Source organism: Scyliorhinus torazame, chromosome 13, assembly GCF_047496885.1.
Source record: "Scyliorhinus torazame isolate Kashiwa2021f chromosome 13, sScyTor2.1, whole genome shotgun sequence".
NCBI lineage: Eukaryota > Metazoa > Chordata > Chondrichthyes > Carcharhiniformes > Scyliorhinidae > Scyliorhinus > Scyliorhinus torazame.
Genome location: NC_092719.1, coordinates 210,489,392 through 210,506,205, shown reverse-complemented (window position 1 = coordinate 210,506,205; position 16,814 = coordinate 210,489,392). Strand labels below are relative to the sequence as shown.

The following is a 16,814-nucleotide window of genomic DNA, read 5'->3' as shown; positions in this document are numbered from 1 at the left end:
GGCCTAAATGTGTTGCGATGTCTTTTGGTCATATGCCAGATCCATGCCCAATATTCTCCCCCAAATGTGCACTTCCCATCGCCTTTGATCAGGTTTCCGCCTTGCCCAAAGCACCAACAATCCCATAGCTAAACGTTGAATGGGACTCTTTTTCCTTGGCAGTTGTGATGGGTATTTGGATTGTTGCACTTTGTGTAAGTTGATTGTTGAGGTGGTGTTGCAGGGCTGGTGTTACAGTGGAAAGGAGAAGTGAAGTTGGTAGAAACGCTGAGCAGGGAAAAGAAGGCAAGGCAAGTAATGGTTTAAGCGTGCTGAAAGTCAAAGGATGAGAATGTGAGGCAAAAGGCTGGGCAACTTGGCACATAGCAAGGAAATGTAGCACCCTGTGCAATGCCGAAACCCGGGATTGAACCAGTGACCTTTAGATCTTCAGTCTAACGCTCTCCCAACTGAGCTATTTCGGCTGCTGAAAAACCCAATTGAAGTGACGATCGTTGAAAACTGAGATGACAAGCAATTTCTTCAGCCAGAGTGTGGTCAATCTCTTGAACAATTGTCGCCAAAGCTGTGGAAACAAATCACTGGGTGTCTTTAAGCCACAAATAGATATCTTCTTGCTTAATCAGGGATCAGCGTTATGGGGAGAAGGCAGCAAAATGAGGATGAGACACATATCAGCCATCATTCAATGGCAGAGCACACTCCATGGACTGCATGGCCTCCTGAGGTGGTGTTGCAGGACGGGTGTTGCGATGTCTTTTGGTCTGATGCCAGATCCATGCCCAATATTCTCCCCAAATGTGCACTTCCCACCGCCTACGATCAGGTTTCCGCCTTGCCCAAAGCACCAACAATCCCATAGCTAAACGTTGAATGGGACTCTTTTTCCTTGGCAGTTGTGATGGGTATTTGGATTGTTGCACTTTGTGTAAGTTGATTGTTGAGGTGGTGTTGCAGGGCTGGTGTTACAGTGGAAAGGAGAAGTGAAGTTGGTAGAAACGCTGAGCAGGGAAAAGAAGGCAAGGCAAGTAATGGTTTAAGCGTGCTGAAAGTCAAAGGATGAGAATGTGAGGCAAAAGGCTGGGCAACTTGGCACATAGCAAGGAAATGTAGCACCCTGTGCAATGCCGAAACCCGGGATTGAACCAGGGACCTTTAGATCTTCAGTCTAACGCTCTCCCAACTGAGCTATTTCGGCTGCTGAAAAACCCAATTGAAGTGACGATCGTTCAAAACTGAGATGACGAGCAATTTCTTCAGCCAGAGTGTGGTCAATCTCTTGAACAATTGTCGCCAAAGCTGTGGAAACAAATCACTGGGTGTCTTTAAGCCACAAATAGATATCTTCTTGCTTAATCAGGGATCAGCGTTATGGGGAGAAGGCAGCAAAATGAGGATGAGACACATATCAGCCATCATTCAATGGCAGGGCACACTCCATGGACTGCATGGCCTAAATGTGTTGCGATGTCTTTTGGTCATATGCCAGATCCATGCCCAATATTCTCCCCCAAATGTGCACTTCCCATCGCCTTTGATCAGGTTTCCGCCTTGCCCAAAGCACCAACAATCCCATAGCTAAACGTTGAATGGGACTCTTTTTCCTTGGCAGTTGTGATGGGTATTTGGATTGTTGCACTTTGTGTAAGTTGATTGTTGAGGTGGTGTTGCAGGGCTGGTGTTACAGTGGAAAGGAGAAGTGAAGTTGGTAGAAACGCTGAGCAGGGAAAAGAAGGCAAGGCAAGTAATGGTTTAAGCGTGCTGAAAGTCAAAGGATGAGAATGTGAGGCAAAAAGGCTGGGCAACTTGGCACATAGCAAGGAAATGTAGCACCCTGTGCAATGCCGAAACCCGGGATTGAACCAGGGACCTTTAGATCTTCAGTCTAACGCTCTCCCAACTGAGCTATTTCGGCTGCTGAAAAACCCAATTGAAGTGACGATCGTTGAAAACTGAGATGACGAGCAATTTCTTCAGCCAGAGTGTGGTCAATCTCTTGAACAATTGTCGCCAAAGCTGTGGAAACAAATCACTGGGTGTCTTTAAGCCACAAATAGATATCTTCTTGCTTAATCAGGGATCAGCGTTATGGGGAGAAGGCAGCAAAATGAGGATGAGACACATATCAGCCATCATTCAATGGCAGGGCACACTCCATGGACTGCATGGCCTAAATGTGTTGCGATGTCTTTTGGTCATATGCCAGATCCATGCCCAATATTCTCCCCCAATGTGCACTTCCCACCGCCTACGATCAGGTTTCCGCCTTGCCCAAAGCACCAACAATCCCATAGCTAAACGTTGAATGGGACTCTTTTTCCTTGGCAGTTGTGATGGGTATTTGGATTGTTGCACTTTGTGTAAGTTGATTGTTGAGGTGGTGTTGCAGGGCTGGTGTTACAGTGGAAAGGAGAAGTGAAGTTGGTAGAAATGCTGAGCAGGGAAAAGAAGGCAAGGCAAGTAATGGTTTAAGCGTGCTGAAAGTCAAAGGATGAGAATGTGAGGCAAAAGGCTGGGCAACTTGGCACATAGCAAGGAAATGTAGCACCCTGTGCAATGCCGAAACCCGGGATTGAACCAGGGACCTTTAGATCTTCAGTCTAACGCTCTCCCAACTGAGCTATTTCGGCTGCTGAAAAACCGAATTGAAGTGACGATCGTTCAAAACTGAGATGACGAGCAATTTCTTCAGCCAGAGTGTGGTCAATCTCTTGAACAATTGTCGCCAAAGCTGTGGAAACAAATCACTGGGTGTCTTTAAGCCACAAATAGATATCTTCTTGCTTAATCAGGGATCAGCGTTATGGGGAGAAGGCAGCAAAATGAGGATGAGACACATATCAACCATCATTCAATGGCAGGGCACACTCCATGGACTGCATGGCCTAAATGTGTTGCGATGTCTTTTGGTCTGATGCCAGATCCATGCCCAATATTCTCCCCCAAATGTGCACTTCCCATCGCCTTTGATCAGGTTTCCGCCTTGCCCAAAGCACCAACAATCCCATAGCTAAACGTTGAATGGGACTCTTTTTCCTTGGCAGTTGTGATTGGTATTTGGATTGTTGCACTTTGTGTAAGTTGATTGTTGAGGTGGTGTTGCAGGGCTGGTGTTACAGTGGAAAGGAATAGTGAAGTTGGTAGAAACGCTGAGCAGGGAAAAGAAGGCAAGGCAAGTAATGGTTTAAGCATGCTGAAAGTCAAAGGATGAGAATGTGAGGCAAAAGGCTGGGCGACTTGGCACATAGCAAGAAAATGTAGCACCCTGTGCAATGCCGAAACCCGGGATTGAACCAGGGACCTTTAGATCTTCAGTCTAACGCTCTCCCAACTGAGCTATTTCGGCTGCTGAAAAACCCAATTGAAGTGACGATCGTTCAAAACTGAGATGACGAGCAATTTCTTCAGCCAGAGTGTGGTCAATCTCTTGAACAATTGTCGCCAAAGCTGTGGAAACAAATCACTGGGTGCCTTTAAGCCACAAATAGATATCTTCTTGCTTAATCAGGGATCAGCGTTATGGGGAGAAGGCAGCAAAATGAGGATGAGACACATATCAGCCATCATTCAATGGCAGGGCACACTCCATGGACTGCATGGCCTAAATGTGTTGCGATGTCTTTTGGTCATATGCCAGATCCATGCCCAATATTCTCCCCCAAATGTGCACTTCCCATCGCCTTTGATCAGGTTTCCGCCTTGCCCAAAGCACCAACAATCCCATAGCTAAACGTTGAATGGGACTCTTTTTCCTTGGCAGTTGTGATGGGTATTTGGATTGTTGCACTTTGTGTAAGTTGATTGTTGAGGTGGTGTTGCAGGGCTGGTGTTACAGTGGAAAGGAGAAGTGAAGTTGGTAGAAACGCTGAGCAGGGAAAAGAAGGCAAGGCAAGTAATGGTTTAAGCGTGCTGAAAGTCAAAGGATGAGAATGTGAGGCAAAAGGCTGGGCAACTTGGCACATAGCAAGGAAATGTAGCACCCTGTGCAATGCCGAAACCCGGGATTGAACCAGTGACCTTTAGATCTTCAGTCTAACGCTCTCCCAACTGAGCTATTTCGGCTGCTGAAAAACCCAATTGAAGTGACGATCGTTGAAAACTGAGATGACAAGCAATTTCTTCAGCCAGAGTGTGGTCAATCTCTTGAACAATTGTCGCCAAAGCTGTGGAAACAAATCACTGGGTGTCTTTAAGCCACAAATAGATATCTTCTTGCTTAATCAGGGATCAGCGTTATGGGGAGAAGGCAGCAAAATGAGGATGAGACACATATCAGCCATCATTCAATGGCAGAGCACACTCCATGGACTGCATGGCCTCCTGAGGTGGTGTTGCAGGACGGGTGTTGCGATGTCTTTTGGTCTGATGCCAGATCCATGCCCAATATTCTCCCCAAATGTGCACTTCCCACCGCCTACGATCAGGTTTCCGCCTTGCCCAAAGCACCAACAATCCCATAGCTAAACGTTGAATGGGACTCTTTTTCCTTGGCAGTTGTGATGGGTATTTGGATTGTTGCACTTTGTGTAAGTTGATTGTTGAGGTGGTGTTGAAGGGCTGGTGTTACAGTGGAAAGGAGAAGTGAAGTTGGTAGAAACGCTGAGCAGGGAAAAGAAGGCAAGGCAAGTAATGGTTTAAGCGTGCTGAAAGTCAAAGGATGAGAATGTGAGGCAAAAGGCTGGGCAACTTGGCACATAGCAAGGAAATGTAGCACCCTGTGCAATGCCGAAACCCGGGATTGAACCAGGGACCTTTAGATCTTCAGTCTAACGCTCTCCCAACTGAGCTATTTCGGCTGCTGAAAAACCCAATTGAAGTGACGATCGTTCAAAACTGAGATGACGAGCAATTTCTTCAGCCAGAGTGTGGTCAATCTCTTGAACAATTGTCGCCAAAGCTGTGGAAACAAATCACTGGGTGTCTTTAAGCCACAAATAGATATCTTCTTGCTTAATCAGGGATCAGCGTTATGGGGAGAAGGCAGCAAAATGAGGATGAGACACATATCAGCCATCATTCAATGGCAGGGCACACTCCATGGACTGCATGGCCTAAATGTGTTGCGATGTCTTTTGGTCATATGCCAGATCCATGCCCAATATTCTCCCCCAAATGTGCACTTCCCATCGCCTTTGATCAGGTTTCCGCCTTGCCCAAAGCACCAACAATCCCATAGCTAAACGTTGAATGGGACTCTTTTTCCTTGGCAGTTGTGATGGGTATTTGGATTGTTGCACTTTGTGTAAGTTGATTGTTGAGGTGGTGTTGCAGGGCTGGTGTTACAGTGGAAAGGAGAAGTGAAGTTGGTAGAAACGCTGAGCAGGGAAAAGAAGGCAAGGCAAGTAATGGTTTAAGCGTGCTGAAAGTCAAAGGATGAGAATGTGAGGCAAAAAGGCTGGGCAACTTGGCACATAGCAAGGAAATGTAGCACCCTGTGCAATGCCGAAACCCGGGATTGAACCAGGGACCTTTAGATCTTCAGTCTAACGCTCTCCCAACTGAGCTATTTCGGCTGCTGAAAAACCCAATTGAAGTGACGATCGTTGAAAACTGAGATGACGAGCAATTTCTTCAGCCAGAGTGTGGTCAATCTCTTGAACAATTGTCGCCAAAGCTGTGGAAACAAATCACTGGGTGTCTTTAAGCCACAAATAGATATCTTCTTGCTTAATCAGGGATCAGCGTTATGGGGAGAAGGCAGCAAAATGAGGATGAGACACATATCAGCCATCATTCAATGGCAGGGCACACTCCATGGACTGCATGGCCTAAATGTGTTGCGATGTCTTTTGGTCATATGCCAGATCCATGCCCAATATTCTCCCCCAATGTGCACTTCCCACCGCCTACGATCAGGTTTCCGCCTTGCCCAAAGCACCAACAATCCCATAGCTAAACGTTGAATGGGACTCTTTTTCCTTGGCAGTTGTGATGGGTATTTGGATTGTTGCACTTTGTGTAAGTTGATTGTTGAGGTGGTGTTGCAGGGCTGGTGTTACAGTGGAAAGGAGAAGTGAAGTTGGTAGAAATGCTGAGCAGGGAAAAGAAGGCAAGGCAAGTAATGGTTTAAGCGTGCTGAAAGTCAAAGGATGAGAATGTGAGGCAAAAGGCTGGGCAACTTGGCACATAGCAAGGAAATGTAGCACCCTGTGCAATGCCGAAACCCGGGATTGAACCAGGGACCTTTAGATCTTCAGTCTAACGCTCTCCCAACTGAGCTATTTCGGCTGCTGAAAAACCGAATTGAAGTGACGATCGTTCAAAACTGAGATGACGAGCAATTTCTTCAGCCAGAGTGTGGTCAATCTCTTGAACAATTGTCGCCAAAGCTGTGGAAACAAATCACTGGGTGTCTTTAAGCCACAAATAGATATCTTCTTGCTTAATCAGGGATCAGCGTTATGGGGAGAAGGCAGCAAAATGAGGATGAGACACATATCAACCATCATTCAATGGCAGGGCACACTCCATGGACTGCATGGCCTAAATGTGTTGCGATGTCTTTTGGTCTGATGCCAGATCCATGCCCAATATTCTCCCCCAAATGTGCACTTCCCATCGCCTTTGATCAGGTTTCCGCCTTGCCCAAAGCACCAACAATCCCATAGCTAAACGTTGAATGGGACTCTTTTTCCTTGGCAGTTGTGATTGGTATTTGGATTGTTGCACTTTGTGTAAGTTGATTGTTGAGGTGGTGTTGCAGGGCTGGTGTTACAGTGGAAAGGAATAGTGAAGTTGGTAGAAACGCTGAGCAGGGAAAAGAAGGCAAGGCAAGTAATGGTTTAAGCATGCTGAAAGTCAAAGGATGAGAATGTGAGGCAAAAGGCTGGGCGACTTGGCACATAGCAAGAAAATGTAGCACCCTGTGCAATGCCGAAACCCGGGATTGAACCAGGGACCTTTAGATCTTCAGTCTAACGCTCTCCCAACTGAGCTATTTCGGCTGCTGAAAAACCCAATTGAAGTGACGATCGTTCAAAACTGAGATGACGAGCAATTTCTTCAGCCAGAGTGTGGTCAATCTCTTGAACAATTGTCGCCAAAGCTGTGGAAACAAATCACTGGATGTCTTTAAGCCACAAATAGATATCTTCTTGCTTAATCAGGGATCAGCGTTATGGGGAGAAGGCAGCAAAATGAGGATGAGACACATATCAACCATCATTCAATGGCAGGGCACACTCCATGGACTGCATGGCCTAAATGTGTTGCGATGTCTTTTGGTCTGATGCCAGATCCATGCCCAATATTCTCCCCCAAATGTGCACTTCCCATCGCCTTTGATCAGGTTTCCGCCTTGCCCAAAGCACCAACAATCCCATAGCTAAACGTTGAATGGGACTCTTTTTCCTTGGCAGTTGTGATGGGTATTTGGATTGTTGCACTTTGTGTAAGTTGATTGTTGAGGTGGTGTTGCAGGGCTGGTGTTACAGTGGAAAGGAGAAGTGAAGTTGGTAGAAACGCTGAGCAGGGAAAAGAAGGCAAGGCAAGTAATGGTTTAAGCATGCTGAAAGTCAAAGGATGAGAATGTGAGGCAAAAGGCTGGGCAACTTGGCAGATAGCAAGGAAATGTAGCACCCGGTGCAATGCCAAAACCCGGGATTGAACCAGGGACCTTTAGATCTTCAGTCTAACGCTCTCCCAACTGAGCTATTTCGGCTGCTGAAAAACCCAATTGAAGTGACGATCGTTCAAAACTGAGATGACGAGCAATTTCTTCAGCCAGAGTGTGGTCAATCTCTTGAGCAATTGTCGCCAAAGCTGTGGAAACAAATCACTGGGTGCCTTTAAGCCACAAATAGATATCTTCTTGCTTAATCAGGGATCAGCGTTATGGGGAGAAGGCAGCAAAATGAGGATGAGACACATATCAGCCATCATTCAATGGCAGAGCACACTCCATGGACTGCATGGCCTCCTGAGGTGGTGTTGCAGGACGGGTGTTGCGATGTCTTTTGGTCTGATGCCAGATCCATGCCCAATATTCTCCCCAAATGTGCACTTCCCACCGCCTACGATCAGGTTTCCGCCTTGCCCAAAGCACCAACAATCCCATAGCTAAACGTTGAATGGGACTCTTTTTCCTTGGCAGTTGTGATGGGTATTTGGATTGTTGCACTTTGTGTAAGTTGATTGTTGAGGTGGTGTTGCAGGGCTGGTGTTACAGTGGAAAGGAGAAGTGAAGTTGGTAGAAACGCTGAGCAGGGAAAAGAAGGCAAGGCAAGTAATGGTTTAAGCGTGCTGAAAGTCAAGGGATGAGAATGTGAGGCAAAAGGCTGGGCGACTTGGCAGATAGCAAGGAAATGTAGCACCCTGTGCAATGCCGAAACCCGGGATTGAACCAGGGACCTTTAGATCTTCAGTCTAACGCTCTCCCAACTGAGCTATTTCGGCTGCTGAAAAACCCAATTGAAGTGACGATCGTTCAAAACTGAGATGACGAGCAATTTCTTCAGCCAGAGTGTGGTCAATCTCTTGAACAATTGTCGCCAAAGCTGTGGAAACAAATCACTGGGTGTCTTTAAGCCACAAATAGATATCTTCTTGCTTAATCAGGGATCAGCGTTATGGGGAGAAGGCAGCAAAATGAGGATGAGACACATATCAGCCATCATTCAATGGCAGGGCACACTCCATGGACTGCATGGCCTAAATGTGTTGCGATGTCTTTTGGTCATATGCCAGATCCATGCCCAATATTCTCCCCCAAATGTGCACTTCCCATCGCCTTTGATCAGGTTTCCGCCTTGCCCAAAGCACCAACAATCCCATAGCTAAACGTTGAATGGGACTCTTTTTCCTTGGCAGTTGTGATGGGTATTTGGATTGTTGCACTTTGTGTAAGTTGATTGTTGAGGTGGTGTTGCAGGGCTGGTGTTACAGTGGAAAGGAGAAGTGAAGTTGGTAGAAACGCTGAGCAGGGAAAAGAAGGCAAGGCAAGTAATGGTTTAAGCGTGCTGAAAGTCAAGGGATGAGAATGTGAGGCAAAAGGCTGGGCGACTTGGCAGATAGCAAGGAAATGTAGCACCCGGTACAATGCCGAAACCCGGGATTGAACCAGGGACCTTTAGATCTTCAGTCTAACGCTCTCCCAACTGAGCTATTTCGGCTGCTGAAAAACCCAATTGAAGTGACGATCGTTGAAAACTGAGATGACGAGCAATTTCTTCAGCCAGAGTGTGGTCAATCTCTTGAACAATTGTCGCCAAAGCTGTGGAAACAAATCACTGGGTGTCTTTAAGCCACAAATAGATATCTTCTTGCTTAATCAGGGATCAGCGTTATGGGGAGAAGGCAGCAAAATGAGGATGAGACACATATCAACCATCATTCAATGGCAGGGCACACTCCATGGACTGCATGGCCTAAATGTGTTGCGATGTCTTTTGGTCTGATGCCAGATCCATGCCCAATATTCTCCCCCAAATGTGCACTTCCCATCGCCTTTGATCAGGTTTCCGCCTTGCCCAAAGCACCAACAATCCCATAGCTAAACGTTGAATGGGACTCTTTTTCCTTGGCAGTTGTGATTGGTATTTGGATTGTTGCACTTTGTGTAAGTTGATTGTTGAGGTGGTGTTGCAGGGCTGGTGTTACAGTGGAAAGGAATAGTGAAGTTGGTAGAAACGCTGAGCAGGGAAAAGAAGGCAAGGCAAGTAATGGTTTAAGCATGCTGAAAGTCAAAGGATGAGAATGTGAGGCAAAAGGCTGGGCGACTTGGCACATAGCAAGAAAATGTAGCACCCTGTGCAATGCCGAAACCCGGGATTGAACCAGGGACCTTTAGATCTTCAGTCTAACGCTCTCCCAACTGAGCTATTTCGGCTGCTGAAAAACCCAATTGAAGTGACGATCGTTCAAAACTGAGATGACGAGCAATTTCTTCAGCCAGAGTGTGGTCAATCTCTTGAACAATTGTCGCCAAAGCTGTGGAAACAAATCACTGGGTGTCTTTAAGCCACAAATAGATATCTTCTTGCTTAATCAGGGATCAGCGTTATGGGGAGAAGGCAGCAAAATGAGGATGAGACACATATCAACCATCATTCAATGGCAGGGCACACTCCATGGACTGCATGGCCTAAATGTGTTGCGATGTCTTTTGGTCTGATGCCAGATCCATGCCCAATATTCTCCCCCAAATGTGCACTTCCCATCGCCTTTGATCAGGTTTCCGCCTTGCCCAAAGCACCAACAATCCCATAGCTAAACGTTGAATGGGACTCTTTTTCCTTGGCAGTTGTGATGGGTATTTGGATTGTTGCACTTTGTGTAAGTTGATTGTTGAGGTGGTGTTGCAGGGCTGGTGTTACAGTGGAAAGGAGAAGTGAAGTTGGTAGAAACGCTGAGCAGGGAAAAGAAGGCAAGGCAAGTAATGGTTTAAGCATGCTGAAAGTCAAAGGATGAGAATGTGAGGCAAAAGGCTGGGCAACTTGGCAGATAGCAAGGAAATGTAGCACCCGGTGCAATGCCAAAACCCGGGATTGAACCAGGGACCTTTAGATCTTCAGTCTAACGCTCTCCCAACTGAGCTATTTCGGCTGCTGAAAAACCCAATTGAAGTGACGATCGTTCAAAACTGAGATGACGAGCAATTTCTTCAGCCAGAGTGTGGTCAATCTCTTGAGCAATTGTCGCCAAAGCTGTGGAAACAAATCACTGGGTGCCTTTAAGCCACAAATAGATATCTTCTTGCTTAATCAGGGATCAGCGTTATGGGGAGAAGGCAGCAAAATGAGGATGAGACACATATCAGCCATCATTCAATGGCAGAGCACACTCCATGGACTGCATGGCCTCCTGAGGTGGTGTTGCAGGACGGGTGTTGCGATGTCTTTTGGTCTGATGCCAGATCCATGCCCAATATTCTCCCCAAATGTGCACTTCCCACCGCCTACGATCAGGTTTCCGCCTTGCCCAAAGCACCAACAATCCCATAGCTAAACGTTGAATGGGACTCTTTTTCCTTGGCAGTTGTGATGGGTATTTGGATTGTTGCACTTTGTGTAAGTTGATTGTTGAGGTGGTGTTGCAGGGCTGGTGTTACAGTGGAAAGGAGAAGTGAAGTTGGTAGAAACGCTGAGCAGGGAAAAGAAGGCAAGGCAAGTAATGGTTTAAGCGTGCTGAAAGTCAAGGGATGAGAATGTGAGGCAAAAGGCTGGGCGACTTGGCAGATAGCAAGGAAATGTAGCACCCTGTGCAATGCCGAAACCCGGGATTGAACCAGGGACCTTTAGATCTTCAGTCTAACGCTCTCCCAACTGAGCTATTTCGGTTGCTGAAAAACCCAATTGAAGTGACGATCGTTCAAAACTGAGATGACGAGCAATTTCTTCAGCCAGAGTGTGGTCAATCTCTTGAACAATTGTCGCCAAAGCTGTGGAAACAAATCACTGGGTGTCTTTAAGCCACAAATAGATATCTTCTTGCTTAATCAGGGATCAGCGTTATGGGGAGAAGGCAGCAAAATGAGGATGAGACACATATCAGCCATCATTCAATGGCAGGGCACACTCCATGGACTGCATGGCCTAAATGTGTTGCGATGTCTTTTGGTCATATGCCAGATCCATGCCCAATATTCTCCCCCAAATGTGCACTTCCCATCGCCTTTGATCAGGTTTCCGCCTTGCCCAAAGCACCAACAATCCCATAGCTAAACGTTGAATGGGACTCTTTTTCCTTGGCAGTTGTGATGGGTATTTGGATTGTTGCACTTTGTGTAAGTTGATTGTTGAGGTGGTGTTGCAGGGCTGGTGTTACAGTGGAAAGGAGAAGTGAAGTTGGTAGAAACGCTGAGCAGGGAAAAGAAGGCAAGGCAAGTAATGGTTTAAGCGTGCTGAAAGTCAAGGGATGAGAATGTGAGGCAAAAGGCTGGGCGACTTGGCAGATAGCAAGGAAATGTAGCACCCGGTACAATGCCGAAACCCAGGATTGAACCAGGGACCTTTAGATCTTCAGTCTAACGCTCTCCCAACTGAGCTATTTCGGCTGCTGAAAAACCCAATTGAAGTGACGATCGTTGAAAACTGAGATGACGAGCAATTTCTTCAGCCAGAGTGTGGTCAATCTCTTGAACAATTGTCGCCAAAGCTGTGGAAACAAATCACTGGGTGTCTTTAAGCCACAAATAGATATCTTCTTGCTTAATCAGGGATCAGCGTTATGGGGAGAAGGCAGCAAAATGAGGATGAGACACATATCAGCCATCATTCAATGGCAGGGCACACTCCATGGACTGCATGGCCTAAATGTGTTGCGATGTCTTTTGGTCATATGCCAGATCCATGCCCAATATTCTCCCCCAAATGTGCACTTCCCATCGCCTTTGATCAGGTTTCCGCCTTGCCCAAAGCACCAACAATCCCATAGCTAAACGTTGAATGGGACTCTTTTTCCTTGGCAGTTGTGATGGGTATTTGGATTGTTGCACTTTGTGTAAGTTGATTGTTGAGGTGGTGTTGCAGGGCTGGTGTTACAGTGGAAAGGAGAAGTGAAGTTGGTAGAAACGCTGAGCAGGGAAAAGAAGGCAAGGCAAGTAATGGTTTAAGCGTGCTGAAAGTCAAAGGATGAGAATGTGAGGCAAAAGGCTGGGCAACTTGGCACATAGCAAGGAAATGTAGCACCCTGTGCAATGCCGAAACCCGGGATTGAACCAGGGACCTTTAGATCTTCAGTCTAACGCTCTCCCAACTGAGCTATTTCGGCTGCTGAAAAACCCAATTGAAGTGACGATCGTTCAAAACTGAGATGACGAGCAATTTCTTCAGCCAGAGTGTGGTCAATCTCTTGAACAATTGTCGCCAAAGCTGTGGAAACAAATCACTGGGTGTCTTTAAGCCACAAATAGATATCTTCTTGCTTAATCAGGGATCAGCGTTATGGGGAGAAGGCAGCAAAATGAGGATGAGACACATATCAACCATCATTCAATGGCAGGGCACACTCCATGGACTGCATGGCCTAAATGTGTTGCGATGTCTTTTGGTCTGATGCCAGATCCATGCCCAATATTCTCCCCCAAATGTGCACTTCCCATCGCCTTTGATCAGGTTTCCGCCTTGCCCAAAGCACCAACAATCCCATAGCTAAACGTTGAATGGGACTCTTTTTCCTTGGCAGTTGTGATGGGTATTTGGATTGTTGCACTTTGTGTAAGTTGATTGTTGAGGTGGTGTTGCAGGGCTGGTGTTACAGTGGAAAGGAGAAGTGAAGTTGGTAGAAACGCTGAGCAGGGAAAAGAAGGCAAGGCAAGTAATGGTTTAAGCATGCTGAAAGTCAAAGGATGAGAATGTGAGGCAAAAGGCTGGGCAACTTGGCAGATAGCAAGGAAATGTAGCACCCGGTGCAATGCCAAAACCCGGGATTGAACCAGGGACCTTTAGATCTTCAGTCTAACGCTCTCCCAACTGAGCTATTTCGGCTGCTGAAAAACCCAATTGAAGTGACGATCGTTCAAAACTGAGATGACGAGCAATTTCTTCAGCCAGAGTGTGGTCAATCTCTTGAGCAATTGTCGCCAAAGCTGTGGAAACAAATCACTGGGTGCCTTTAAGCCACAAATAGATATCTTCTTGCTTAATCAGGGATCAGCGTTATGGGGAGAAGGCAGCAAAATGAGGATGAGACACATATCAGCCATCATTCAATGGCAGAGCACACTCCATGGACTGCATGGCCTCCTGAGGTGGTGTTGCAGGACGGGTGTTGCGATGTCTTTTGGTCTGATGCCAGATCCATGCCCAATATTCTCCCCAAATGTGCACTTCCCACCGCCTACGATCAGGTTTCCGCCTTGCCCAAAGCACCAACAATCCCATAGCTAAACGTTGAATGGGACTCTTTTTCCTTGGCAGTTGTGATGGGTATTTGGATTGTTGCACTTTGTGTAAGTTGATTGTTGAGGTGGTGTTGCAGGGCTGGTGTTACAGTGGAAAGGAGAAGTGAAGTTGGTAGAAACGCTGAGCAGGGAAAAGAAGGCAAGGCAAGTAATGGTTTAAGCGTGCTGAAAGTCAAGGGATGAGAATGTGAGGCAAAAGGCTGGGCGACTTGGCAGATAGCAAGGAAATGTAGCACCCTGTGCAATGCCGAAACCCGGGATTGAACCAGGGACCTTTAGATCTTCAGTCTAACGCTCTCCCAACTGAGCTATTTCGGCTGCTGAAAAACCCAATTGAAGTGACGATCGTTCAAAACTGAGATGACGAGCAATTTCTTCAGCCAGAGTGTGGTCAATCTCTTGAACAATTGTCGCCAAAGCTGTGGAAACAAATCACTGGGTGTCTTTAAGCCACAAATAGATATCTTCTTGCTTAATCAGGGATCAGCGTTATGGGGAGAAGGCAGCAAAATGAGGATGAGACACATATCAGCCATCATTCAATGGCAGGGCACACTCCATGGACTGCATGGCCTAAATGTGTTGCGATGTCTTTTGGTCATATGCCAGATCCATGCCCAATATTCTCCCCCAAATGTGCACTTCCCATCGCCTTTGATCAGGTTTCCGCCTTGCCCAAAGCACCAACAATCCCATAGCTAAACGTTGAATGGGACTCTTTTTCCTTGGCAGTTGTGATGGGTATTTGGATTGTTGCACTTTGTGTAAGTTGATTGTTGAGGTGGTGTTGCAGGGCTGGTGTTACAGTGGAAAGGAGAAGTGAAGTTGGTAGAAACGCTGAGCAGGGAAAAGAAGGCAAGGCAAGTAATGGTTTAAGCGTGCTGAAAGTCAAGGGATGAGAATGTGAGGCAAAAGGCTGGGCGACTTGGCAGATAGCAAGGAAATGTAGCACCCGGTACAATGCCGAAACCCAGGATTGAACCAGGGACCTTTAGATCTTCAGTCTAACGCTCTCCCAACTGAGCTATTTCGGCTGCTGAAAAACCCAATTGAAGTGACGATCGTTGAAAACTGAGATGACGAGCAATTTCTTCAGCCAGAGTGTGGTCAATCTCTTGAACAATTGTCGCCAAAGCTGTGGAAACAAATCACTGGGTGTCTTTAAGCCACAAATAGATATCTTCTTGCTTAATCAGGGATCAGCGTTATGGGGAGAAGGCAGCAAAATGAGGATGAGACACATATCAGCCATCATTCAATGGCAGGGCACACTCCATGGACTGCATGGCCTAAATGTGTTGCGATGTCTTTTGGTCATATGCCAGATCCATGCCCAATATTCTCCCCCAAATGTGCACTTCCCATCGCCTTTGATCAGGTTTCCGCCTTGCCCAAAGCACCAACAATCCCATAGCTAAACGTTGAATGGGACTCTTTTTCCTTGGCAGTTGTGATGGGTATTTGGATTGTTGCACTTTGTGTAAGTTGATTGTTGAGGTGGTGTTGCAGGGCTGGTGTTACAGTGGAAAGGAGAAGTGAAGTTGGTAGAAACGCTGAGCAGGGAAAAGAAGGCAAGGCAAGTAATGGTTTAAGCGTGCTGAAAGTCAAAGGATGAGAATGTGAGGCAAAAGGCTGGGCAACTTGGCACATAGCAAGGAAATGTAGCACCCTGTGCAATGCCGAAACCCGGGATTGAACCAGGGACCTTTAGATCTTCAGTCTAACGCTCTCCCAACTGAGCTATTTCGGCTGCTGAAAAACCCAATTGAAGTGACGATTGTTGAAAACTGAGATGACAAGCAATTTCTTCAGCCAGAGTGTGGTCAATCTCTTGAACAATTGTCGCCAAAGCTGTGGAAACAAATCACTGGGTGTCTTTAAGCCACAAATAGATATCTTCTTGCTTAATCAGGGATCAGCGTTATGGGGAGAAGGCAGCAAAATGAGGATGAGACACATATCAGCCATCATTCAATGGCAGAGCACACTCCATGGACTGCATGGCCTCCTGAGGTGGTGTTGCAGGACGGGTGTTGCGATGTCTTTTGGTCTGATGCCAGATCCATGCCCAATATTCTCCCCAAATGTGCACTTCCCACCGCCTACGATCAGGTTTCCGCCTTGCCCAAAGCACCAACAATCCCATAGCTAAACGTTGAATGGGACTCTTTTTCCTTGGCAGTTGTGATGGGTATTTGGATTGTTGCACTTTGTGTAAGTTGATTGTTGAGGTGGTGTTGCAGGGCTGGTGTTACAGTGGAAAGGAGAAGTGAAGTTGGTAGAAACGCTGAGCAGGGAAAAGAAGGCAAGGCAAGTAATGGTTTAAGCGTGCTGAAAGTCAAAGGATGAGAATGTGAGGCAAAAGGCTGGGCAACTTGGCACATAGCAAGGAAATGTAGCACCCTGTGCAATGCCGAAACCCGGGATTGAACCAGGGACCTTTAGATCTTCAGTCTAACGCTCTCCCAACTGAGCTATTTCAGCTGCTGAAAAACCCAATTGAAGTGACGATCGTTGAAAACTGAGATGACGAGCAATTTCTTCAGCCAGAGTGTGGTCAATCTCTTGAACAATTGTCGCCAAAGCTGTGGAAACAAATCACTGGGTGTCTTTAAGCCACAAATAGATATCTTCTTGCTTAATCAGGGATCAGCGTTATGGGGAGAAGGCAGCAAAATGAGGATGAGACACATATCAGCCATCATTCAATGGCAGGGCACACTCCATGGACTGCATGGCCTAAATGTGTTGCGATGTCTTTTGGTCATATGCCAGATCCATGCCCAATATTCTCCCCCAAATGTGCACTTCCCATCGCCTTTGATCAGGTTTCCGCCTTGCCCAAAGCACCAACAATCCCATAGCTAAACGTTGAATGGGACTCTTTTTCCTTGGCAGTTGTGATGGGTATTTGGATTGTTGCACTTTGTGTAAGTTGATTGTTGAGGTGGTGTTGCAGGGCTGGTGTTACAGT

At 46.6% G+C, this 16,814-nt stretch overlaps 23 non-coding genes across 23 annotated transcripts; all 23 read right to left on the bottom strand.

Moving 5' to 3' along the window:
* Positions 1 to 391: 391 nt before the first annotated feature.
* trnaf-gaa (transfer RNA phenylalanine (anticodon GAA)) lies at positions 392 to 464 on the bottom strand. The gene has a single exon. It is a non-coding gene; the product is annotated as a tRNA-Phe (tRNA).
* A 661-nt stretch (positions 465 to 1,125) lies between these two features.
* trnaf-gaa (transfer RNA phenylalanine (anticodon GAA)) lies at positions 1,126 to 1,198 on the bottom strand. Its single transcript has one exon. It is a non-coding gene; the product is annotated as a tRNA-Phe (tRNA).
* Positions 1,199 to 1,842: 644 nt separating this feature from the next.
* trnaf-gaa (transfer RNA phenylalanine (anticodon GAA)) lies at positions 1,843 to 1,915 on the bottom strand. Its single transcript has one exon. It is a non-coding gene; the product is annotated as a tRNA-Phe (tRNA).
* A 642-nt stretch (positions 1,916 to 2,557) lies between these two features.
* On the bottom strand, positions 2,558 to 2,630 carry trnaf-gaa (transfer RNA phenylalanine (anticodon GAA)). The gene has a single exon. It is a non-coding gene; the product is annotated as a tRNA-Phe (tRNA).
* Positions 2,631 to 3,273: 643 nt separating this feature from the next.
* On the bottom strand, positions 3,274 to 3,346 carry trnaf-gaa (transfer RNA phenylalanine (anticodon GAA)). The gene has a single exon. It is a non-coding gene; the product is annotated as a tRNA-Phe (tRNA).
* Positions 3,347 to 3,989: 643 nt separating this feature from the next.
* Positions 3,990 to 4,062, bottom strand: trnaf-gaa (transfer RNA phenylalanine (anticodon GAA)). The gene has a single exon. It is a non-coding gene; the product is annotated as a tRNA-Phe (tRNA).
* Positions 4,063 to 4,723: 661 nt separating this feature from the next.
* Positions 4,724 to 4,796, bottom strand: trnaf-gaa (transfer RNA phenylalanine (anticodon GAA)). The gene has a single exon. It is a non-coding gene; the product is annotated as a tRNA-Phe (tRNA).
* Positions 4,797 to 5,440: 644 nt separating this feature from the next.
* trnaf-gaa (transfer RNA phenylalanine (anticodon GAA)) lies at positions 5,441 to 5,513 on the bottom strand. The gene has a single exon. It is a non-coding gene; the product is annotated as a tRNA-Phe (tRNA).
* A 642-nt stretch (positions 5,514 to 6,155) lies between these two features.
* On the bottom strand, positions 6,156 to 6,228 carry trnaf-gaa (transfer RNA phenylalanine (anticodon GAA)). The gene has a single exon. It is a non-coding gene; the product is annotated as a tRNA-Phe (tRNA).
* A 643-nt stretch (positions 6,229 to 6,871) lies between these two features.
* trnaf-gaa (transfer RNA phenylalanine (anticodon GAA)) lies at positions 6,872 to 6,944 on the bottom strand. The gene has a single exon. It is a non-coding gene; the product is annotated as a tRNA-Phe (tRNA).
* A 643-nt stretch (positions 6,945 to 7,587) lies between these two features.
* trnaf-gaa (transfer RNA phenylalanine (anticodon GAA)) lies at positions 7,588 to 7,660 on the bottom strand. Its single transcript has one exon. It is a non-coding gene; the product is annotated as a tRNA-Phe (tRNA).
* A 661-nt stretch (positions 7,661 to 8,321) lies between these two features.
* Positions 8,322 to 8,394, bottom strand: trnaf-gaa (transfer RNA phenylalanine (anticodon GAA)). The gene has a single exon. It is a non-coding gene; the product is annotated as a tRNA-Phe (tRNA).
* A 643-nt stretch (positions 8,395 to 9,037) lies between these two features.
* Positions 9,038 to 9,110, bottom strand: trnaf-gaa (transfer RNA phenylalanine (anticodon GAA)). Its single transcript has one exon. It is a non-coding gene; the product is annotated as a tRNA-Phe (tRNA).
* A 643-nt stretch (positions 9,111 to 9,753) lies between these two features.
* On the bottom strand, positions 9,754 to 9,826 carry trnaf-gaa (transfer RNA phenylalanine (anticodon GAA)). Its single transcript has one exon. It is a non-coding gene; the product is annotated as a tRNA-Phe (tRNA).
* A 643-nt stretch (positions 9,827 to 10,469) lies between these two features.
* trnaf-gaa (transfer RNA phenylalanine (anticodon GAA)) lies at positions 10,470 to 10,542 on the bottom strand. Its single transcript has one exon. It is a non-coding gene; the product is annotated as a tRNA-Phe (tRNA).
* A 661-nt stretch (positions 10,543 to 11,203) lies between these two features.
* On the bottom strand, positions 11,204 to 11,276 carry trnaf-gaa (transfer RNA phenylalanine (anticodon GAA)). The gene has a single exon. It is a non-coding gene; the product is annotated as a tRNA-Phe (tRNA).
* A 643-nt stretch (positions 11,277 to 11,919) lies between these two features.
* trnaf-gaa (transfer RNA phenylalanine (anticodon GAA)) lies at positions 11,920 to 11,992 on the bottom strand. The gene has a single exon. It is a non-coding gene; the product is annotated as a tRNA-Phe (tRNA).
* Positions 11,993 to 12,635: 643 nt separating this feature from the next.
* trnaf-gaa (transfer RNA phenylalanine (anticodon GAA)) lies at positions 12,636 to 12,708 on the bottom strand. Its single transcript has one exon. It is a non-coding gene; the product is annotated as a tRNA-Phe (tRNA).
* A 643-nt stretch (positions 12,709 to 13,351) lies between these two features.
* trnaf-gaa (transfer RNA phenylalanine (anticodon GAA)) lies at positions 13,352 to 13,424 on the bottom strand. The gene has a single exon. It is a non-coding gene; the product is annotated as a tRNA-Phe (tRNA).
* A 661-nt stretch (positions 13,425 to 14,085) lies between these two features.
* Positions 14,086 to 14,158, bottom strand: trnaf-gaa (transfer RNA phenylalanine (anticodon GAA)). Its single transcript has one exon. It is a non-coding gene; the product is annotated as a tRNA-Phe (tRNA).
* A 643-nt stretch (positions 14,159 to 14,801) lies between these two features.
* On the bottom strand, positions 14,802 to 14,874 carry trnaf-gaa (transfer RNA phenylalanine (anticodon GAA)). The gene has a single exon. It is a non-coding gene; the product is annotated as a tRNA-Phe (tRNA).
* A 643-nt stretch (positions 14,875 to 15,517) lies between these two features.
* trnaf-gaa (transfer RNA phenylalanine (anticodon GAA)) lies at positions 15,518 to 15,590 on the bottom strand. The gene has a single exon. It is a non-coding gene; the product is annotated as a tRNA-Phe (tRNA).
* A 661-nt stretch (positions 15,591 to 16,251) lies between these two features.
* Positions 16,252 to 16,324, bottom strand: trnaf-gaa (transfer RNA phenylalanine (anticodon GAA)). The gene has a single exon. It is a non-coding gene; the product is annotated as a tRNA-Phe (tRNA).
* Positions 16,325 to 16,814: the final 490 nt, after the last annotated feature.